General features: G+C 42.6%; 1 long non-coding RNA gene across 1 annotated transcript; it reads right to left on the reverse strand.

Moving 5' to 3' along the window:
- Window positions 1-1177: 1177 nt before the first annotated feature.
- LOC139611932 (uncharacterized) lies at window positions 1178-23602 on the reverse strand. Its single transcript, XR_011686400.1, has 4 exons — window positions 23478-23602; window positions 23308-23366; window positions 2850-2990; window positions 1178-1350 (listed from the first exon to the last, which is right to left on the reverse strand). It is a non-coding gene; the product is annotated as an uncharacterized lncRNA (long non-coding RNA).
- Window positions 23603-24694: the final 1092 nt, after the last annotated feature.

Here is a 24694-nt window from a genome sequence, read left to right on the forward strand (position 1 = left end):
GGGTAATGTGTTAAAGAAAAGGAGAAAAAAAGGGGTTTAAAAACTGTGGGAGTGAGAGGACAAAAAAAAAAAACCTAATTTATATCCTATAAGAGAAATGTGAGGCACCCAGGGGGGCCCTGTAAGTTGTGAAAAATTAAAGGAGACGGATTCAAACTGTCCAATTTCCACATCAAACAAACCTTGGGCTCCATGCTCCTGGAGAGGCTGCCTCATATCCAACACATATCCTCAGAAAAAGGTGCCCCCCAACCCCTTCCTTCCTCCTCATCCTCCCCCCACCTCTTCATCCCCTCCTCAAGTCCAGCACTGCAGCCGCCAGTTTTTTTTTCTTTTCATTTTATTTCTTTTTTTTTTTCAGTGGTACTCTCCATTTCCTCAATAACCCTGCTCTCTAATTCCCCTAAGCACTGTACTGGTTACACTAGCCACTGTCTCTCCCCTGCCTAATTATACCCTTGTGAGTCTATTAATCAACTTGTGAATTATTTAAGAAGGAGAGCTCCTCTGCCTGTAACTGGCTTTGACACTGTGAAGGGGAGACGGAGAAGAGAAGAGAAAGGCAGTGGGTAGGGGGGGGGGGGGGGGGCTAAAGCGATGGAGGGGGGGGCAATGTTAGGAAAGAGAGAAGGAAGGCAGTAGGTGGGTGGATGGAAGGAAAGAAAGATAGAAAGAAAAGAAACGGGAGATGGAATCAGGGTCTTCTTGCATATGTCCCCCGAGGACCAGGCTGCCTGTGCAGCGCTGCACCCAGACGAGACAAAACCCCCATCAACATTCACCCTGTTTGGTTTTTTTTGTTGTTGTTTTTGTTTTTTTTCCTTCTTCCCACCCTCTATTTTCATGCATAAGTTTTCATGATAAACAGGAAATTCATGAATATATGGAGTGATACAGTGAGAAATGGAGGAGGAGGGGGGCAGAGGGGTGAGGTGAAGGAAGAGAAAGAGGAGTGAACAGTCAAAGCCGAAGAGTGAACCGAGACTGGGAGGGAATTATGTAGACAGCAGGATGCACCTCTGCATACACTCACACACACACACACACACACACACACACACTTGCATACACATGTACATGTGCACACATACACAAGCAGTCACATACATTTACACACACACATACTCACACGACTTCACGTTGCAGGCGAACCGGGGTCCTTCTGCTGTTTGACAGGAGGCAGCGTCTCCCCAGAGCAGCAGGTACGCATGGCGATGGTGATGATGATGATGGTTGTGGTTGTTAGCATGCCGGAGTCTGTCCTCCTCCTGATCCCCTGGTCCCTCCTGCTGCAGCCGCTCCTCATCAGTCGAGAGGAGAGCTCGACCCTTCTAATGACTCCCATCGACACTGACGCCCACCATAAGCAGCCGGGGCAGGAAGAAACAAGCGTGAAAGTGAGATCATTATTATTTTCATAATGTTTTGTGCTCTCAGTCGCACCCCTGGTGCATCACCGCGCCGTCCGCAGAATCTTAATGAACTCCAGTCTGAGGAGTATTTTGGGGGCCGAAGAGACAAACTTTATTTCAAAGATGCTGTTAAAGGATCAGTTCACCCAAATGACAAAAACAATATATTTTCCTACATCTCGTGGTGTATAAACATGCGCAGATTTCTGGTTTTATTTGGCCAAGTTTTGAGACACCAGGCAGATTTCTGCCTGCATTACAACACAATGAAGGTGAATGTTATTTCATTTGTGGTGTTCAAAGCATTTAAAATGAACATATCCAGAGTGATAAATATATTTTCTGCAGAGAGGAAGGCTGGCTATATATCCTCAATACTTTATGTGCACTGACTGAATATGTTTGTAGAATTAAGTCCTGAAAAGTATCACTCTTAGAACTACTTTCCACCAAAGAAATAGTCCCTGTGAAATCTTTTCACAGTGTGTTCTGTGGACAGTCCAAATAATTTGTTTTTATGGATCTGTTTCAAATAATTTTTATTTTTCAATACCGTTAGCACCGCAAATGAAATTCCATTGTCTTCCATTGTATCAGTGTAGAAGCAGAAATCTTGGGCGAATAAAAACAAACTTTGACTCTATTACATCATGGCATCGTCATGGCTACGGACAACAATAGGTAAGTGAGAAAATCTTTTCTTTTTTGACTCATATTTAGTGAGCAAACGAGCCTGTGGGCTGCACGCTTGTGTGTTTTCAGACTGGATGTGTGTGCACATTTCATTTATGTGTGCATATGTGTGTGTGTGAGTAGCACGTCTCATTAGGTCCAAGCAGGGCCGTTGTCTGCGAGGGTGCGTAAGTCCACGTTGCTCCGTCTCTGTGGGATGTTTATTAAATTAATAAAAAGTTGCTCAAGGCGAGCTGTACCGAGGAATGCCCAGGGCTCGGCTGTGATTGGCACTCTCCGCCGCTCTGTGCTCTCTCCAGGGTCCGCCTGCATTTGCTTTAACTAACTGGCCGTGACTGAGGAGAGAAGGCTGACATGAAGCCCCTCTCCTCTCCCCCTCTGTACTCCTGTGCTGCCCCTGGCCCCAGACATCATAACAAGTAGGCAATTGAAAATACTAAAGTTTCAGTGCAAAAAGGTGGCATTTTGGGCAAATTTGTCCTACACTTTCTACTGTCATCAGTTTCTGTTTCTAGTCATGCTATTGCTGAATCATGCTGTATTTTATAATTGCAAACCCTAGCTTAAATAGCTGTTCATTAGGTTTGTTGAGTGATTCTTCAATGCGTGTTTTTCTAAACTGAAAATAAATTAAGTTCATGAGATTTAGGCTGGCTATTCCTCTTTAACTTCAACTTCCCGTTTTCGAGCCACATGGTTTTATTTTCTGAACAGAAAGAGGACATACTGACAATTCTTGCTTACCAATTCTTGCTTGCGATTCACGTGTGTTGTTCTGTTTCCGTTCACCATCATTTATAACTAGCAGCTTGGAGTGTGTGGTTGGGTGATGGTAACACCCGGCTTCTCTCCTCAGAACAGGACGGCTGAGCAGGAGGCCGAGGCCTGCGGACAAAAAGGAGGGAACCAGGCAGAGCAGAGGTCACAGAGAGAAAACAGTATTTATATCAAAAGAGAATAACCAGACAGGCAGGGGTGGAGGAGACTCCTGAGGGGAAGATGAGTCTTGTTTGTTGGAGAACCCCCCCCCCCCCCAAAAAAAAATTTGTCATTATACAACCATTTCTTACTTCACGCAAACACTTTATTTAGACTACCGGCATTATGTTCCAATTAAATACAAAAGAAAAGTCTGGCATTTCAAACTCTTCTGAGAATCTGCATATTGCCTTTCAGGAAAGAAACAAAGGGAAAAATTAAAATATATTATCATCTTTTAAAAATCCTTTTAAAAATAAACAAGACAAACACAAACAAAACACAACAAAAAAGCCCCACTCTGTCTCTTTCACTTTATATCTCTCTGTCTATCTCGCTCTCTCTAGCTCGGGCTGGGCGACTCTCTGAGGAGGAAAAAGCTGAGAGAACTCATTTGCATATAAACTGTGAGAGGCAGGGATTGTCATCGGCGGCACATTAGACGCAAGGAGCGCGAAGGGAGAGTATTTTCATGTGCAAATTTCAGCCTCGCAAACTCTGTGCATTATTATTTCATCAGCTCCTAAGAAGGAAACCCCTCCGATCCCCAAACCCCGCCATTATCCCCACGGACACTTCAAGATCCACACCAAATCCCCCCGCTGTGCCTCTTCCCCAGAAGGCCCCACTACTGAGTAGCTGTTTACACCGGGGCCCATGACACAGGAGGAGTCAATCCGCCTCTGAGATGGGCGTGAGATCAGATAAGAGGGAACCGCAGGAAGAGGGAGCAGATATACACCAGTTGTGACCAGCAATATTGGTGTTCCTTGCATTAATTGCTTGTAAACTGCGAGGCTAGAGGCTTGCTGGCTTTCAAGTTTAAAAAGGAGATTACAGCCAATTAGCAAGGCTTCTGAAAACCCTTTACTGCCTGGGGAATAGTGGCTGATCCCTAATGTGGGACAGCTGTGAGCAACAAAAGAACAGTCGCAGTCCTGCTTTTGAAAACACACTTGCAAGCAGAGCAGTTTCAAAACACACACATATAATCTCACATGCAAACAAAAAAAAAACTGATTGATAGAAATATCTGCAAAGAAGTGCTATTACAAGCATGAAAAATGAATGAGTGCATAAATGCAAACATGCAAACAGACACATACGTGCACAAAGCCTGCCCACATTCCCAAAGTGACAGAAAGGGAACAGACAGGGAGGTAAATATGTTTTAAAAGGTGAGGGGAAAACGTTTGTGGGATGGGGAACGTATTTCATCCTTTTAAATCAATTTGTCAGGTTTTTCTTGGAGCCGTGTTACCAAAAGAGCCGAGTGTTTCCCTGTAAACTGCCATCTTTAATTTCTTTGTCTGACATGCTCGACTGTACCACGACACACCAGAGACCGAGCGTGAGGTGAGCAAAAGGTTCAAAGCCCAGATGGGAGCAGAGCCTGTGTACCCCTGAGCACCGTGGATTACCTCATTCACTCTCATGTCAAACAGAAGGCAGGAAGAGGAGGAACACAAGTCGAAAGATCTCCACAGGCTCCGTAATCTACAACGATTTATGCCGAGCCCCGCGACTCCCACATTACGAGTCTCGCTCAATGATTTCCTTCTTCCTCTTTATCTTTCCTCCCTGTGTTTCATTCCACATTGCACCTGCACATCCTCTGCTACACCCCGCCGCCCTGCCATCTTCCTCCTCCTCCCTTGTCCCTGTGCACACATTAGCAAAAACAGCTGTCTGCCAACTATTCCGACTTCAGGTAATGAGATTCAGATCCTCCATATGTACCAAACAGCTTCACCTAAAAGACTTTGGGAAATGTAAGTGTCTCAGAGAGCTTAATAGCACCAAAAATAGTTTTTTTGTTCAACAGTTATACCTGTTCTGGTGTTTAAAAGGACAATTTTGCAAAAGTACTTCAGTGGATTGTTCTTCAAATGCCTTCCCATGCTGTTATGAACTATTCTTTAGAAGTCATGGAAATATTTTTAAGTAAACAAACCTTTTAAACTGTTGTTAAAACGTAACCACTGCCACATAAGCTGTGCTTAGATTTCGTAAAAATACTATTCAGCTGTGACATGACCATCAATTAACAAAGGTTTAGAGGTGTACCTGGTTAAGCGCATGTGTCCTTACGGCTAAAATGCCCAAAATACATACACAAAAAGGTTAAAAGTAGGCCACCTTAGCTAATAAAATTTCTAAAATGATACTATTAAACTTTTGAAGTTATATGAATTGTTCATTTGGGTTGTTTTGGAGGGCAACAATAAAAATATCTAATTTATCATTTATGTCGAGAATCAGCAAGGTTTTTTATGGTGTTTTTGTTTTTCTCTGCTACCAAACGTGATTATTTGTTGGGACCGTGTGCTGTGGTGGTCTGGTAGTGCATGCGTGTTAGTGCACATACATGTGCATTTTAGTGCATGAGAGTCCCTCCCGTTCAACTGTTGGCCCTCCCCATGTTTATAAACACCCAGGGACTGCCTACAGGCTAAATGGCACAGTGCAGTAAGCAGCGTTCAGGTGAAAGCGACAGCGTTCAGGTGAGAGCCATCTTCCAGAATTTCCACGACTGAAGAAACGAAACATCATCTAAAAAAGGCCTCTGACAAAGAAAGGGATGAGTCCAGAGCAGAGGCAGACGGCCATGGGGACAACTGTCTCAAATCCCAGCGGTGGTCAAAACAGTTTTTACCTGCTCTGTCAGTGTCTTTACCAGCTCCATCAGTGTAATTCATGTGACTTGGCCCTGCGGATAAGTCCAGGGCTGAATTTCTTTCCCAGCCTGACTATGGAGTCAATACTGGTCTGGCTTTACTGAGACGGAGAACGCTTCGAGCTGCTGAAGGGCTTCAGCGTGACTCAAAGCTAGCTTTTCTTCCCCTCCATGTGTCAGTAAGTAGATGCTACAAAATGTTACATGTCTGTTTTCATTAGTGACCTGCTACATTAGGCACCATAATGTTAGCTAATTTGCTGTTACCAATATTACAAATGTTTTTGGCAAATGTTCACTAGCTGGCTAACTGTCAGCCGTGCATTGAAACATATCATGGCAATGCTAATGGTTGCGGCTGGATTGTTAGTTGGTTTTTTTTTGTATACACAGGGTATTTTTTCTCAGTTGAAGTTCTTGTGTGTTCAGTGACTGCTTTCACTGGGCTTCGTAACACCTAGCTGCCTGGGAACAGGTAAGAGAGGAGTTTGTCGCTGACTGGAGGAATGAAGTGTGGCTGACGAAGTGTTTGTTTTGGTCTGAGACGCTGGTAGTCTACTGCGACATCTAGTGGCAGGGATGATCGTTTACAGAACCTTCAAAAACTTTTGTTATAATGTTAATAAAAATGTAATTCAGATAACATTAATGTTTTCATAGTATACAAACATAATTTTAGGACAGAGGAAAGTGTTGAACAGAATGTTCCCATAAATCATTTTGTGGGCCAGCAACATTTTGAGATGCACCCAATAGTGTGTCTTAGAAATGCAAAATAGACACACAATACAATTTTTTTTCCCCAAACACACACTTCTTAATTTTGCATGCCAGTGGTTTTCTATGAGGTGTCCCATCCTCTCACTGTGCTCAGGGGAGTATTTGTTTATAGCATGACCCTCTCAGGAAAGTCGACAGCTGTTTCCAGTCGAGCTTAGCGGCGACACCGCCATCCTTCAACATGATGGGTTTCGCCTTTTAATGCATCGCAGTTAACCACATCCTAATTAGAACTAATGACTTGCTCGTTAAAGAGCTCTACAGCTAATTGGTATACTGAACTGCAAACAGGGAAACACCATAAGGAGGTCAGGAATTTAAAAAATCATATGATAGTTGTAAAACGGGGGGAGGCTGACCAGAGAAAGCTGCTAACCTTCTTATCAAACTGCATTTTTAATTAGAGATAATCAATATTCAAGGCAATGGATTTACTACAGTTTATATTTCCATCAAGGATCATAAATACTTAATGCTTAAAAAAGTAAGAAACCCCAACACTCCCAAATTTTTATTCCCCAAGTTTATGGCAATCTGGCAAATCAGATATGATTAATTATAAATTGAACCATTACAGCGCACTTCAGAAGCTCACGTTCACAAATTGCATCCACAACTGGGGTTGAACATGAATTTGCTCTCCTGATATTTCTACGGCTCGTATGCAAAGTCGCCGGGTCTGATTCACATGCAGGATCTGTTCTGCACCCTGTAGTTTCATTTAGATCAAAAAGACTCAAATAGACAGAGAATCACAGGATATCCAGAATATCTGATCATTCCCCCCACATCACCTTGCCTCTGAGAATCTCAGCTGCTCTTGAGACGATCTCATTCAATCAGAGATGTAAGAACCAGAGAGAGATATATACACAACACAAATACTCCTGTCTATTGTCTTTGCTATAAGATGCAGTGAATCCAGGTTAAGTGCCTAAACAATCCTCCATGTTGGACCATTCAGGGAAGCAGTGGACACAAGTGGAAGCTTTGACAGTCACACCACATTAGTGCAGTAACTGTAAAAAGGCCTTTCTGGGATTTGTTCCCTAAAAATACTCTCACACCACTGGAAGCCAGAACCTCTCAGGAGCCTGATTTGAAACCTTGCAGCCTGAGGACAAGGCAAGCAAAGGCAGAAAAATAAATTAAAAAAGACATGCCCCCAAACTGCTCCTATTACAGACACAACATGGCAAACAGTGGAAAACAATAGAGTTATTTCAGTGCAGAGCAGAGCAGGACGGAGAGCGATGGCATCTTGGGGCAGAGGGCTGCAGGGCTGGGTGGGGGCTACCCGGGTGGAGATGGAAGGAGGGGTGCTCTAATGGGCTCAGGGAGGCTGACGGGCCCTGCTGGAGGCCCACAAGAGGCCCTAGCCTGTGGTCTTGCCTTGGGCAGGCCTGCCACAACAGCAGTCAGGTGGGCTGACAGACTGAGGGAGAGGAGGCCGTCCCCATGTGGCCTGCCATCAACCCCCCACAACCCCCCATCCCCTCCCTCTGCACAGATGTTCAGGGGTTGGGGAGCAACAAGCTGTGCAGAAACAAACAAAGATGGGGATTTAACGTCGCCAAGTTGCATCTGAGTGATATATTTCACAGGATCGCTCTAATTGAGTCAATCTGTGGTAGTTTTTAATTCAGACTCGAGCATGTGTCGACATCTCTGCTGCCAGATTAAAAGTTAAACATTTGCTCATGCAACATGGAGAAGACTGAAGTATGAGGTTTATTAATTAATGGTCATTTACAGGCTTGAATTAAACATTAACACGAGCCCTCAGCATCCACACATATTAGTACAAAGTTTGTTTGTCTAAAACAGAATAAAAGGCCGACATGTCACCGTGTGAATTTGTGCATCAACACACAAGTCTTTTTTCTCAGGTGTGTTATGGACTTGTGCTCTGTACTTATACAGTCAACCTTTAGCCCCAGAGCTCCCCGAAGCCCCATCCATATAGCCCACTGTAGGAGGTAAAGATCAGGGCGGCCCGGCCTGGACTCTCCCTTCCTGACCGGCGAGGCGTATGAAGCCTCTGGCATGACTCTCAGCATGGGAAAAGTGCAGCTTTATCACCGCTGCTCAAACATTCATCACACAACCTCTCCTGCAGTGTGCTCCAAAGGGAGACAATAGAGCCTCCATCAACTCCCATCAGAAGCTGCCGATTTAGGCAGAAGGTGGCAGAGAGGCAACTTCAAAGTTTCCGGGGCCTGGGTCGACGCACACATCACCACAAAGAAGAAGAAGAAGACGAGGAGAGGAGGGACAGTTGAGGAGGAGCAGCTCTCTTCAGTCAGGAGGGAGGTCATTATCAGGCCATGTTTACACTGGCACAGAGCACACGGATGTGTGCTGCTGTTTTAACATTTGAAATATTGTATTGCAGGCAAAGTCACTGCAGGTAAAATAGTTTATGTTCCTCTGTTTGTCTATGTATGCATGTGTGTGTGTGTGTGTGTGTGTGTGTGTGTGTGTGTGTGTGTGTGTGTGTGTGGTTGTTCCCAAAGTCTATTGAGATGTGACTTTAAAAGGTATTTGCGTTTTCTGCATTGAGAGGTGAAGGTCAGTGTTTCTCTGGCGAATATAAACATCTTTGCACAAACAGCAAAATAAATACTTTATTCACTTCGGTATCAGGAGAATATGCTGCAAAAATATCAGATTTAACAAGTAATATGTTAGTTATTGGCTTCTAAAACTCTCTTTTTTTGTAACAAACAAAAACAAGGCTTGAATCAGTTTTCTGGGTTCTAATGAATATAAAGTTTTTTTCAAGAATTGTGTTGACTTGGTCACATTGATATGTCTTATTCTGCCTTGTTAAAGGAGCAATATATACGTTTTTTTGTTCATAACATTCAAAAAATAACAAACATTATCAACACCATGGGAAGACATAACTGTTTTGACACTGTCAAAGATGTCTGTCCATTTTGTTGCAGACAACCAGCGAGCTCCATCCGCTCCCACGTTGTAAAACCACATTGTACCTCAAGAGGTGATAGTGAGTCACTGTCACATCCAACATGAGAGGATAAAGAAGTAAGAAGTGTTGCAGTCGTCCTCTAGTAACGACATTCCTCCAGTCTTTCCTCAAGCTCAGCTACTGATGCTGCAGCTCTCCCTCAACTGCCCGAGGCTCATCCTCTACTCCTGCAACCACTACACCTTCCCTGTGTCTCTGACTGGGCAGACCGGGTGTGACATTGTCGTCGTCAGTCCAACGATAACAAAAGAAAACAACCAACCACAATCACATTACAAGGAGGACCTGTATGGAAAACATGAATCCCCAATACATGCAGGTTTTACAACATGTCAACAACTGCCCTATGTTGAGCTTAGATGTATTTCAGCTAATGTTAGTTCAACATGAGGGTGAAGCTATCAAACAACATTTGGATGTGCAATAAATTGATCTCTTTTTCAGTGTGTGGGCATTGGGACATTTCTCATCAGTTACTGCAGCTCGGGCCAACTCTGGCTGGTATGGTCAACTGTCCTGCAGTTTGAGTAGCTCCATGATTTCATTTCCCACTTGCCTGCCTTCAAAAGATCTGTTATAAACTGCAGTGAGTTGGTTTAATAGCTTGGGAGCATTATTTCATTTACATGTTGTGACTGACTGTAGTTTCTTAAAGTTGTCAATGGACATGGTTCAGTGTTTATGTTCACTGTGAGCATCCATGTCCAGCTGATTAATCCATCTGTACAGTGTGACATGGAAAGGTGTGTGTTTTAGCAGTGCAGAGCTGTGGAGTGTGTGTTAACTCAGCATAAACAGTTAATAAAATCATAGTGTCAGCCAAGCATTAGGATGCACCATGTGGGCATTAAAAAAAAACAGGAATCATTTTAAGAATCAAGAACAATAAATGTGCAGTTATTTCTCTCGGTGGCAGAGATGTTTACAGTTAACCCATATTTCATAAACATACAGTGTGACGAAAATAGCAAAACAAAGTCAAACTATGCCATATCACTGGTGTCAAGTGAAGTATGATAGCATATTTGAATTGGAAATCTGGCAAAGTGACGATAACAACCTCGTGCACTCGCTCGGAAGGCGAGAAGAGGGTTAAATGAACAAAGCCTTGAAAAAGAGTCCAATTCTCCAGCTCCTGCCCCAATCCTCGCAGTTACCCCCACAAAGTACACAAGAAAAAAGAAAATAGTATCATGCATATCATTCATTAGCAGCAAATAAAAGAAATTCTCTCTAATAGTGCCCCCAAATCCCCGAGCTCCTAGCACCACAGAGCGGGGAACTAAAGAAATGGGGGAGAGAGAGATGCAAAAGGAAGCCGTCTCCCTCAAGTGCTTGTTAGGCCCAAATTATTATGGCGATGAATAATTTTAAAAATAAATAAGAAAATAAATAAATAAAAAAAGAAACATTTATAGATCTAAGTATTATCAGAGGAGCCGTGGGTCTGTTGCCAAGCTCTCTGGGCCCGTTTGAAATCCGCCTTTGTTTTTCACTTTGATCTTTAACTGCTAACCTATCCATCGCTTCACCTGATCCCCTGTTAGTGCTTCTTCACCCACTTCCTCCTGTTAAACTTTTCTCTACGTGGCACGGCACTGCCCGCACTAAGCGGTAATCATAATCGCATCATCATCATCATCCTCATCCTCGTCATCATTAACTTTCCTGTTCTTTCACAACAATAATTAACATACTGCACAGGGAGCAAGATTAGGCGGAGAGATGCAGGAGTAAATGAGGGAATATAGAGGAACGCAGAGCAAAGAGTCGAGGGAAGGAACCCATGTCGGAGGAAGAAAGAGAGAAAGGAGACATGAGAGAAAGCTGCGACCAGCTCCTCTCCTATTGCTTCCTCTCCTCTTATCACAATTCCTCTGATTTACTTTCCTTTCCTCTTCTTTTGTTTCGTCTCTTTTCATTTAATTTCCTTTCCTCGTGCTACCTCTCCTCTCCTCTACTTAGTGTAAATCTTTTTCCTTCTTGTTTGCTCTTTCCTCTCCTCAAATCTCATTTCCTCTTCTCTAGACTCCTTTCCTTGCACCCTGTCTCCTCTGATAAAAATTACTCTCCTCCCCTTTTGTTTCATTTTATCTATTGATTCTATGCTTCTCTCCTTCCCCCTCCTTTCATCCAATTTCTCATTCTCTCTTCTTTCCTTGTTTCTTTCCTCTTCTCTTTTTTCTTTCTTCTTTCTCCTCCTCTCCTATTTACTACCCTCACATTCTGTTTCCTTTCATCTTTATCTTCTCTTCTGTTTCCTCTTCTTTCATCTCTTGCTTCCTCTCCTCTCATTTTGGCTCTTCTTTCTTCCTCATGTTTCCTCTTTCCTTTCCTTTGATTTCCTCTTCACTTCTCATGCTTCCTTTTCCCCCCTCCGCTTTCCTCTATTCTGACCGTGGCGTCCACATTCCTCTTCTTTCTTCTTTTCATTTCCTTTTCTCTCATCCCATCTACTTTCCTAAACACTTCCACATTTGCCTTCCTCTTTCCTTTCCTTTCCTTCCTCTAATCGTGATTTGATGGCATGATTTGGCTCATCCCTTTTTCTTTTCTTTTATCTAATTTTTTCTTCTTCTCCTTTCATATAATTTTTCTCATCTCATTTTTTCACATCTACTTTCTCTTCACCTTTCTCTCTTTCTTTCCTTTCTAATTTCCTCTCCTCACACTTCCTCTTTTCTCATTTCATTTTGTTTCCTATTCTCATCTTGTTTTTTTCATGTAATCTCAATTTCCCTCCTTGCTTCCTTGAATCTTTTCTTTCCTCTCCTTTTCTCATCTTGTCTCCTCTCCTTTCCTCTTCTCTCCTTGTTTCCTCCCCTCTCCTCCTTGCCATCATCCTCCTCCTGAGGTTTCTGACCTCCAGTGCAGGGACATCCCAACCCTGTGCTCTGTGCCCAGCCTCTGATTGATATTGTAATGAGACTTATCCCAACATCCCTTCCTCCCTGTACTCTTCCCCACCGCCCCCCCTTCTCCCCCCACTCCCATCTTTTGCTGGTACTCTTCCTCACCCCCCTACCCCCTTTGCTCCCTGAGCCCCAGAGTGGCTCGCTCGATTCCGTTTCATCACACATCAAACAGGCCTGACGCGCTCCACGCAGGCAGGACCCAGAGAGTGCAACATCTGCACGGGGAGGCATGCAAGGGTGTGGGGGGGGACTCCGGCCTCTGAGGGGGGGAGGGAGGACACGTCATGCTACAAGCAGATGTCACTGGGATACGAACAGCAGGCAGGGGGGGACGCCGTGGGGAAAGAGATGTAGCGAGGGACCCACCCCTACAGCCCAGCCTGGGGAGGGAGGCGAGTGGAGAGTTTCTCCAAACACTCCACCTCTGGTCCCCTTCCTCTCCTCACCTTGCAGCCTGGCTCCCCTCCTGCTCCCCCTTTTGACAGTACAATTAGGTAATTAGTCATCTCAGTGCTAATAACCTAATCATTACTTGTCTGTGTGTGTTTTCTCTCCATTTCAAAATCTGTGTCCTCCACAGGCACTCCCCTGAGTCCTGACGTGGAGGTGGAGGGGCAGAGGAGGCATACAATTACCTTTGTCTGGCTACTCCCCGTGGCACAGAGAGCGCTAAGGCTCTGATCCAGACCAAAGCAAAGGCCCCTTTTTAATGGAGACAGAGAGCCTGCTCTTTGGAGAGGGTCAAGATTGCTCTCACATCCATTAACACCAGAGCTATTTCATCACTGCCTCGTTCTGGCAGGCGGGATCTGTAGAGGGACTGTGATCAGCCTCCGTCGAGTGCAGACACTGACATTTCCCCAGTTAGTGAAAGTGGCAATCGGGAGCCTCCGCTGTCAATGAGTCATCAAAGGGCTTGTTTGAGAACAGCTGTTGACGTCAGTGCACTGCCACAAGCATTAACCCTAGTTGAGAAGTGAAGTTTTTTTTTTTTTTTTTTTTCTGGATTGCTGATGATCCTTTCATCTGCATGGGCTACAGGCAGATCTCAAAGTTCACAGAAATGTTATCTGTCATCAAAAAGGGATCCTATCCTGACAGCGTTTTTATCAGAATTTGGAAAGGTTGAGCAGAACAATGAATATTAATAACTTGATTTCTGCATGCTTCAGCATTTATTGTATATCTCTCATACTTTACATAGCCGCCCAACAAAAGCATATATTCATAGAAATAATAATTGTAGGTATTCTTTTCATTTCAAGGCAGTTTGAAACTCAACATAGATAATGAATAATAGAGAATGCCTCCATCATCCAGGGTTAATGCATTGGTTTCATTGTTTTCAGACCAGATCATCCTGAGACAGAACAGTACAATTAAGGATTAAGATTTAGTCTTGAAAGTCTAAGACTTGAGTTTTAAAATGTTTGCATGCTAGTGACGATTATGCTGATGTATAGCAGGCACGGTGTTTATTATATTTTCATCATATTTTAGTTTAGTGAGTTTGCATGCAAACATGTACAAATTAGCACTAAATACAAAGTTCAACTGAGACTGATGGGAATGTTTGGACAAATTTTGACTTGATACAAGATGAAAAGCCTGGTTATCACCAACATTATTACAATTTATCCTGAGGGGGGCATGAATGTGTGTGTGCACCAAATTTTGTGGCAATCATCCACATAGTTATTGGGATATTTCAGTCTGGACCAAAGTGGACCAACTGACAGGTGGACTGACATTACAAGCCACACTGCTAGAACAGCTATGAAGTCAACACACATCTCAAAGCACAATTGTCAAATGCAATGTAATTCTAATAGTTAGCATAGTTGATTTTGGAGACTTAAGACTTGACCAGGACCTGACACGAAAGATAACATTAATTATTATAAAAGCTGTCCATATTCACTGTTTTGGATTGTGTATCTCTTGCAAGCAAAATTTATTAATAATCTAGTTTTGAAAACAGTCAGCAGTAAGTTTATGTAAAGCAGCAAATGGGCTAAAACATCCTGAGACACCGGCATGGTCTTTCAGCTGACCTTTCCTAGAGTTTTAAATTCGAGGCACCAACAACATCTGCTCCTTTTTTTTTTTTTTTTTTGAATATTTTCAAATCTCCTCAGACTACAAGTTTCCTAGCAGCACATCTTTTCCATGAAATCATCCTCATCCGTTCCTCATAATCTAGTCTCATGTTTTTGGTTTGTGGAGTTTGGATCCCCCCGCTGTGCTCGCAGCGACAGCCGTCGTGTCGTCCTCTTTATTATTCAGATTTCTTGGAGCCAAACAGCTGTTTTGCATGGCAGATTGAATCAGAGCTTGTCCTCACTCGTGACACTCAGGTGACAGATTGAAGGACTGAAGAACTGGCAGAGCCAGAAACACATAAAGACGAGCTTCTATTTAAAACTAACTGATATTGTAATCCCGATACTGTAATTCCCAGTACACCAATGAACAACCGCAACGGACTCTAGTCTTTAAGTGTACTGTGGGGGTTGTTAGTGTGAAATTTTCACATAGTGCACATCCATACTTGTATATAAATTAAGTTTTACAATGAATAAAACATCTAGACTTCATGTGCGGGGATTTTTAACTATGGAGACAGGCGTCAAAGCACAGAGAGAGAAAATTAATCGTTGCAGCCAGCAACCATTTCTCCACTGGAACAAACTGCTGCAAATGGATTTCATGAGCAAGTGCATGGTAGGCAGCAGCCTTTATTAGACGGAGCTGAATGCATTGCTTTAGCTTGATGGTGAAGTTGGTGCACTTTATCACAGTCCGGGTAATGAAAGATAACTTCCCTGCGTCTGCGGGAAGCGAGTCCGGCACCACAGCCCCCATGCATTTTTTATCAGCCGCAATTACTCAGAGCTTGTTGATATTTCCCATTCGTTTCATTTGGGAACATTTGCATCAGATAACCAGAGGCCTGCTGTAGGGCTAACCGAGCTGTGCTGCAGTAAATTATAGGTCTCCAACTGTCCAACAACATAGTGGAGGATTTGCTAATGGTCAGGCTGCAGCAGGAGAGGTCAGCCGGTTCCTTTTGACGTCTGGTCTGTTGTCAACTCTCTTGGCAGCCTGGTTTATCCATTCCAACAATTTCAGGGTCAAAACTTGTGAATGTTGACTTTATATGCTGCAAACTGACCAGATGATGTGATCAGTAGTAAAATGCAGGAGGCTCTGTTTTTGGCCTAGTACGTCTGCATGTTTGTTTGTATCTCAAAAACTACTTGACAGAGGTGAGGTGTAAAAGAAATTCTATTCAGTCGCAGTCTTTTTTTTTTTACTCCTTAATTTACATGTCAGCTCCAAATAATCTTGGAAAATTTGACGTATTAGTGGGCATATGTCAGAGGTCATGAGCCTGAATTACTTGATGGTTTGCACAATTCATATTTTTACATAGCCCTACCATTCCCAGACATCATGCAGGTAATGTCTAGAAAGCATAGCTGTCATCAACTACTCAGTTTATCTATTACTATGTATTTTTTCATGCAGCTCGAGAATCAGACTTTTTATAATATAATAATATATAATATTGCACATTTACGGGATTGCGCAGTATTGTAAGAGGTTCCTCTAGATGTATCCCCAATCTTCTATGATTACTGCAGTTTCCTTCCCGGTGGTTGTGACACCACCCAAAGGTTAAAGAGCAAGTAGCTAAGTAGCAAGATTAACAGGACAGGACAACAGAGCAAATAAACCTTTCCACCACACAAAATAAAGTTTTTCTTCTTGTGAATTACTGGAAAGTTTGACATTTTCAGGCCTCTTAAAATGATTCAGAGATATACAATATATACTTAATATATGAGAACAAACAAGTTAAAACCACTGCCTGAAGAGCTGTGTGTTACTGTATTGTCTATTTCTGTGCAGTACTCCACATTCTCTCATCACTCTTAATTAGCTGCAGCTCTGCTCAATTAATGCTGCAGGAGTGAGGCAGAGATGAAGGGATGAATATCAGTGTCTCCCTGACAGGACAGATCAGGGCTGATTGACGGGCAGGCTTCTACCCCGATCAAGGTGCAGAGACCAGGGTGGCTGCTTCCTGGTGTTTCAGATTTGTTGTAATTGACAGGTGCAGAGACGTACGGGGGTCCTGGTGGAGCTCTGCGTCGTTTATGCAGATTAACACGTCAAAAGTACAAATGAATAAATAAACTGGTAAGCACGAATCAGGCATTTAGCCTGAGGGGATGCCATCATTACCAGATTAAACAAAGTGACTAATCACAAAAACAATCCGCTTCAGAAGAGGAGGAAGTCAATAGACGCCAAAGCTTGGGGGTAAAAAGCTAAGTCATCTTAATTATTCAGCTATAGCCAAACAAAGGATTCATAATTAACAGAGCAATGACAGATAATATTTTTATTTTTTAACAGATACTGTAGTTTTAATGAACATGCTTGCCTAGCTACATTATCTATATGTTGACATACAGGAGAGTCAGATATTTCTGACAATGGAAATTTTAAAAATTCTAACTAAAAATGAGCTTTGAGGACGGGATCACAGTGATGGCACAAATTCCCAAAGCAGCCAGGCACCATGGGTACCTGAGGCAGAGGCCTTGAGGGAATACTTTGGGTCAGTATAAAGAAGAAGGTGAAATAACAGGAAACGAACAAACGGGGACGACGCAAGGTGTTTTGACACTAAAAAGAAAATCCTTCTTCCTTTGAAACCCAAATGAGCTGATGCGAGGTCCTCCTCCAAACACACAACCAAGCCACTGCCCATGAATCCAGTCCTTAGATGTCTGAGTTTGAACCAGAAACTGATATTTTTTCATTGTGTTTTTTTTTTTTTTTTTTTTAAACATATCACCGAACTGACCAGAGCAGCCGTAACCTCAGCTTGAACTTCCTTCATGTCTGGACACAACTCAGCTGTAAACACATCACTTCTCTTAAATTGGCCTAAAAGCGCCCCTGGTTTCCAGACTTCCCTCTACGCGCCATGGACACAAGCCTCCTTTGACCTTCACACCAAGCTGCAGCCTGAACCTCGGCTATTGATTTTTCTAACTATCTGTTTACTCCTCGTCTGCACACTTTCCCAGCTGCTTGGAGAGCATCGTTTGCCCTGAGGCGATCAGCAGGGCTCAGCTTGTTCCAGTCTTTGATCATCGTTCAGCCAGCGGATTAACATATGCACACTCTCTTCCTATCTTTGTCGCTGAGCTTGATAATAAATCTACGGCCCTCCTCTATCTCTCTCTCCTCCCTCGCTCTCGCTCCAATATGGGACAAGCCATGAATCAATCACCCCGATTTACGCCTCGTGTCGGACATGGATGCAAATCACAGAAGGATCTGTGGGTAAAGCTCTGCTTATTAAAACCCGATGCCTGACTCATTACAACCCGCTCATGCACATGCATGTCGCCAAGATGAACAGCAGGTACCACGCATGAAATACAGCAACATTGGTGGAGATAAAACACAGACAGACGAGATTAGCCGATTTCTGCAACTATTATCTCAATGGAGGCCAAAACTAAGCCTCACCCACTTTGCCAAAACTAAAAGAGAATCGAAAGCTAATGAAGTTAATTACCGCGTCATTGTGGGAGGTTACAGCCTCATCTAAAAGAGGCTTAATCAGAGGGAAACTGCAGTGCAGAGGCTCGCCTTCGTACCTGCCCTCGCTGTGCAGTAAGTGTACTAATTAAGGTTGGTTTGAGCCTACAACCACCCCGGTTAGCTCACTTAAAGGGCCAGGGCTTCAGGGGTTTAGAACAACATTCATAAGGACTCTGCAAGTAGGACACTGAGTAAATGTGTGAGACCAAGCAGGAAAAAGAAAAAGTGTGTGTATTTCCAGGTAGACAAGTGACTTTTTTTTCTTACAAAGCAACGTATGTGGTTTCTCTAATGGCCACTGTTGAGACACGCCCTCACTCCCTGTTGCCTTTCTCATTTATTATGACCTAATTATATCAGTATGTCGGCTAACGTGACCAGCTCCTTGCCCTAAATGCCACAATGCTCTCGTGGCTGAGCTCATACTTGCAGACCTTATGTTTCCAAGCCGTGTACCATTTAACCATGGCTTCTCGAGGCACACAGGGTTGTTTAGCCTGCACTTTTTCCCCGCTCATCCCATCACGAATGCAATGGACGAGGCAAAGGAGCACATGCGGTGAATAAAAATACAGTAACAACATGAGCTCAGGACTGGCAGGGGGAGGCGGAGTGAGTTTGGACGAGTTTCCCTCCTCATCATCAGCGTGTCGGCCTGAGCAGGCCTGCAAGGTGCTGGAGCTGGGGCCCTATTAAAAAACTGAAGCCCAGCTTGCTGGAAAAGATCCATCCTCTCACCTCAGAAAACAACAACCCTGCTCGCCCCAACAGCGAGACAATCAGCCGTGCGCTGCTCAGGGTGAGGCAGCGGTGACCCGGCGTGCCGGGATGAGGCCAGTTCTACACACTGATGAGCGCTTTCACAGACATCTAACGGGGGCGCCGCAGACCTCCTCACGACCTGCCTGTGCTGCCTTGTCTCCTGCTCTCTGCTTTTATTTGAGGTTGATACAGGCAGACGGATCGGCAAATATCGATCACGGTGTGCTTGGTAAAATTCTCCCTCCAGGTTTGAGAGGTGATTACAGGCCCTGGACCCAGCTGATGCAGACTGGGTGCGTGTATGTGTGCACATTTATGTTTTTCCTACCCCACCTGTCAGACAGGCTGAGGAGAGCAGCCCTATATTCTTTGGTTCGAGTGTCTCCAATCATCTGCAGAAGAGAGACATCTTTAAAAAAAACATCCAGACAGACAGGCAGGCAGGCACACTGTACAACACAGAAAATAGGTTATAAAGCGCGGAGAATAATGCATGTGAATCCTAATCATCGAAATTCAAATGATTTGGATGCATCCCCAACCAGCCCTCCTCTCCTTGTCTGCCTTCTGTCGAGGCCTCAGAACTCACCAATAGGATCGGAGGGAAACAGGCTGCAGATTCAGAGGGTTTGCATTAGGAATGGCCCGTTATTAATTAAGCTTGTGGGGAAGAGTTTTTTGACAGCGGCTCCCGAGGCGGCGAGCGGTGTGGATCTTGGCGCTGACCTGGACCAGCAGGGGTGGGAGCTGTGTCTTTGAGGTGGTGGTGGTGTGGGTAGTGGGGTAGAATGGGTGGTGGGCGGGAGAGAAAGAGGAGGAAGGAGGGGGGAGGGCTGGCTTCATGCCGACAGCCAAGCCTGCCACGTCTGCGTGCCCGCTTTGAAGTGTCACCTTGAGGGAAGAGCCGATGGCCGGGAAGCCAGGAGGGCGGGAGCCGCGGAGAGGAGTGGCACGGTTGGCATTGCCAGACATGGCGCTTTAATATTGCATGGGCTCCCGTCCATCTCTGTACACACTCAGGACATTCCTTCTGCTTGATTTAGTTTGAAAGTAGATCTTTGTTTTTTTTTCCTCCCTCCTTTCCCCTCCTCTCTCGCCTTGCTATGGCTCAACACCTGCGCTGGTTTTGTGCTCATTCTTGCCTGAACAAATGTCAAGCTCTGCAGTCAGAGGAACTTTAACAACTCCCTGCATTATGAAACCTGACAGTGTTGCATTTGGCCTGCTGAGTGATGTAGAGTTGATCCATATGGCTTCTTATGCGTATTAAATCATTACAATGCAAAAATCATCTCAGTCAGGGAGAAAAACTCTTACATTTTCTGTAAAAAATTAAAATTTTCTTGGAACAAGCGAAAAACTCCGGCAGTAAAGTGTGAATATTTAAACACTTCCACTAGAAAGCAACCTAATTCAAGACGCTTCCAGAAATGACTGTCTGTATTTTAGAACCAGACTGCACACTCAAGAACACATAACAGAAATGTCTGTTTACTTGTGACTGTTGGAAAAAAAATGTTAAAACTGTGTAGAATAAAAGGGCATTGTGAATGATTTGAGTGCTGGACTTTGACTGTAGTTACAACCACAGCTCTCTCTTTTCCCCCTCTACCTTCACATATCCTGAAACAACAGAGAATAACATTGCTCCATGAGAATCAAGAAAAATTAAATCTGCTTTTCAGAAAATGCATGAGATAAGATAACCTGCATTGGAAGCTGAAAGACTTCCCTCACTTCAAATAATAACAAAAGAGACAACTCCACTGTTGGCAAAAATGACCAACGGCTTAGAAGCAGTTTATGATCATCTTTAAATCGATAATCATGTGGCTTATTGGGCGGCTTTCTGCAAACTCTAAGTAAGATCCACTCTGGTGCTGCTAATTGCCAATGTTGCTTTCATCACTTCCTCAAATAGCATCTTCCTTTATGAAAAACGAAACCATATCACTGGGGACTGAACTTAAACTTCTACTATTTCTCTCCAGTCGCGCTGTGTTTGCCTGACCTGCTGCCAGCACAGCTACACAGCGCGGCAGAGAATCAAACATGGCGTTAGTTTGAGGAGTTTATCAACAGAGGCTGCAGAAAGGAGGTGTTTTGAAGTGAGGAAAAACGTATTTAAAAAAAAAAAAAAAACATTCACACTGCACGCACTTTCTACCCACTTTAACAACCGTCCCAGTTCACAAATAGCAGTTTTAACTCCCCTGATTAGCACTGACATCTGCAGGCTTTCATCTCTCTCTCCATCTTGTTTTTTTAATCAGATTAACCCAAACGGGCATCCTTTAATGGCCTCTTTTTTAGGAAAGCTGAAAGAGGAGAGATAATTAAAATAATTAAACCGCTGGGACCGGTCTCTGCACGCTCATCTTTTCTTCTTGCCTTTAAGTTTTGATTCTGCCTTGCTTACTGATTCAAGCAGCACAGAGAGAGAAAGACTCATCATCCTCACTTAATTGCTTTAAGTTGACTCTCGGAGGTCCAATTTTTCCCTCCAAAACCAACAGCCAATGTAGGATCTGATCTTTAGGTGCATGTCAGCCATCTAAATGTGGAAGCAGAGGGGGGAGGGCATGTTTCTAAACAGCCTTTATGGAGCATATTTATTTAGTCAGAGAGTGTATTTTGCATAAGGCCGAAGATAAAAAAAAAAAATTAAAAAAAAGCAGTGAAAAAAGTATCCTCTTTAATTATTATTTATTCATGGACTTTTAAGCTTTTAATGAGGACAAATGAAGCCGTTTTCCAGAGTGTCAGTATGTAGTATGCTTACCAAAAATATTCTTGTTTAGCATTTTCTTTTGCACTGTGTCCATAAGGAATAAACACTAACATTTAAATATAACTAGGATTTTGGAGCGAGACTTTTAAGCGATCAGTTTATCTTGATCTTGCGTGAATAGAAAATTTCCTGCAAGTTTTGATCAGACTCTGTGATGATGATGATGATGATTTATTAATTTTCAGTAATCCTTGTACTTGAAGCTAAATTGATAAAATGTAATTGATGACCGTTGAATTAAAAAAAAAAAAGCAAAAAAAAAAAAAAAGCAGTTTACCAGAATCTGGATGCTTTCCATTACGAAACTAACTTCTTTCAAAGTAAAACACACACAGCAACTTTATCAATCAATGACCTCCTGAACCTGACAAATATATGCTCCCTCACATCAATTATTCACTCCTATGTAATTTATTCTCACTGATATGCACACGTGTCGTATGTTTGTACCTCCTAACTTCTACACTGACAACCCAAGGAAAGAAAAAGTAGGCTATACTGTACCATCTGACTTATATTTTGCATTATAGGTGTACATATCCTGAATATTATAATTACACGTCTTCAGATGAATTCCAACTTTACTTCCTGTCAAAAAGAATCTAATGAATTCTTGCATGAGGATTTTACCGAGAGCAAGAGCCCCGACATCCTCCTCAGAGTGCAGCCCCGAACTTTACACAAGCTCGGATGTCTCTTTTCCCCCCTCGTACACTTTCACTTCATTCAGATCATTTTCACAGGGCTTCAAGTTGGCACAAAAAAAGGGAAGAATCCCTTTGCTGGAAATACTTAAGATTTATATTTAAACTTTCATGGAATCTTTGAGAACATTGAGGAGCAATTTCACATTTGCACTGACATCTAATTTCTCAAGTAGAGTCTGAAATCACAAATTGCCAAGGATTCCCTGTGTGCCCAATTATCCTGCATCAATTTCCTTGACCCTGCGGAATGCTGGTAAATTAATCATACCACTTTTTTTTTTTTTTCCCTTTCTTTTTTTTTTTTTTTCTTGAAATACATATGCACACGTTTGATAAACTAATCATACTTGGTCGGTTATGCTCACAAAAAATGATTCAGTCTGGGAAGCGGGATGAGAGTTAGCAGCGCGGCCCAGGGAATTGGGAGATGATAAAACACACACAGTCACATGTGCACATACACAAACAATAAGCATGAACATGCACTCAAGAAAAATTAAATCACAAAAATCACAAAATACTGTTAGTATGAACCTGCAATGTCTCAAAATGTAAGCTTTCTCCTATTTCCATATTTCTACAATTAAATATTCAATATATTTAAATATATTTGTGGAATTAAAATAAATTAATGAGTTACTAAAACCAAATTTAATTGTATAAATCAATTTGGAGGAACATTTGTTTTACCATCTGTAATATTTTTGGTTTCAGCTTTCCTATTTCAAATTTTCACTTGTCTAGATTTGGATATATTTTCTGAGTGGTAAAATCAAGTAAACTGAAATGTTAAAGAAAAAATAAGCAGACGGGGGAAAGAAAAATTAAATAACAGCAATGCCGATCAGTATGACCAATATATATATGACTGCTGCCATATACTGACCTTAACAGCACGATAACAGCCTAAGGATCTGAATCATCTTCAATCATCAACTGTGTAACACCATATTTACCAGTGTGCCTTACCTGTTGATCCCAACATGGCTGCAGAGTCTGGTGTTAGTTTTTTGGAGCAACAGTGTCCTCTGGTGGAAACAGGGCAACAAACAGATGAATAAAAGTAAACACAAACAACATGAAAACAGGGACACGTACAATATCTCTGGAAATAAAAAGGATCACAGAAATGTCCTCACCTGCTTTTTGGAAAGAGCAGAAGTGACGGTTTATTCTAGAAATGGCAAAACAATAATATTAGGTAAGAAATAAAAACTAGGTCATAGGTTAGAAAACATTTCGAGCACAACTGTTTTTGTTTTATGACAACTTTAAAACAATTAACATAAAAGACCCCAACCAAGCCGGTAAAGTGATAACAACAGTTCAATTATTGGTTAGGTCAATCCACACACACCTGAAAAACATTCAACTAATGAACTGCACACACACACACACACACACACACACACACACCACAATTTTACTGATAAATAAAATGATCTGATTCCAGTATTTCTTTAACGTTAGCATTGGTTTAATGTCTGAAAGTGATTCAGGGTTATAGGAACTAGCTAACTTGCTATAACTATTTTATCTAAACTACATTTCAGGCTCACTCACCTGTGTAATTACCGTGGGAATATTTCGACATTGTGGGAAATACGTTCATCCACCTTATGGCCCAGACTTGGTTGAGAAAGAGCCGGAGCACAGTTGGCTGATCTTGTCTTGGCTGAGAGACAAACTGGAGCCAGGAGAGTGAGCCTGGTCATTTCATTTTTAAAACAACCTGAAACATCTTAATTCAATAGCTTTTGAGATGTTTGTTTGAGGATTTACCTTTTGCCAGAGTCTGACTACCTGCGTTTTGTTTCCAGGTGTATGCTAAGCCAAGCTAACCGTTTTCCTGGCTCCAGCTTTAGGGTTAGGGTTAGTAAGAGTGTCTTCAAGATGTTGAATGGTTAAGTTATGGAAAGAGCAAATCTAAGAGTCTGGACAGGCATCCAGTGTCTACTTCCAATAGATACTGGTGCCCCAGACATATGTCAGAGTGAGAAGTGCTGAGGTTTAGTAAGTGTCATTTGACAAACTGGTTTTGAAATGTTAACATTGAACATTTTTTGTTATACTCTTGTACCTTTAGTTGCAGTTGTAGCCATGCATGGTTCAAATTAAAAAACAAAAAGTAAGGACTACGTCTAGAGATTATTTTCACTATCGATTGATCGGCTATTTGCTTGATTTATTATCTTATCTATAAAATGTCAGAAAATTGTGAATTAAAAGATACTGTTTTGTCCAACACTATAAAACCCAAAGATATCAGTTAACTATGATACAACATAGAAAACCCTCACATTTGAAAAGGTAGACATGAATATGTTTTATGTTTTTGCTCTCAGGAAAAAAAAAC

The sequence above is a fragment of the Trachinotus anak genome, unplaced genomic scaffold, assembly GCF_046630095.1.
Source record: "Trachinotus anak isolate AG129_WGS33_773 ecotype Australia unplaced genomic scaffold, CSIRO_AGI_Tana_v1 ptg000028l, whole genome shotgun sequence".
Classification (NCBI taxonomy): Eukaryota; Metazoa; Chordata; class Actinopteri; order Carangiformes; family Carangidae; genus Trachinotus; species Trachinotus anak.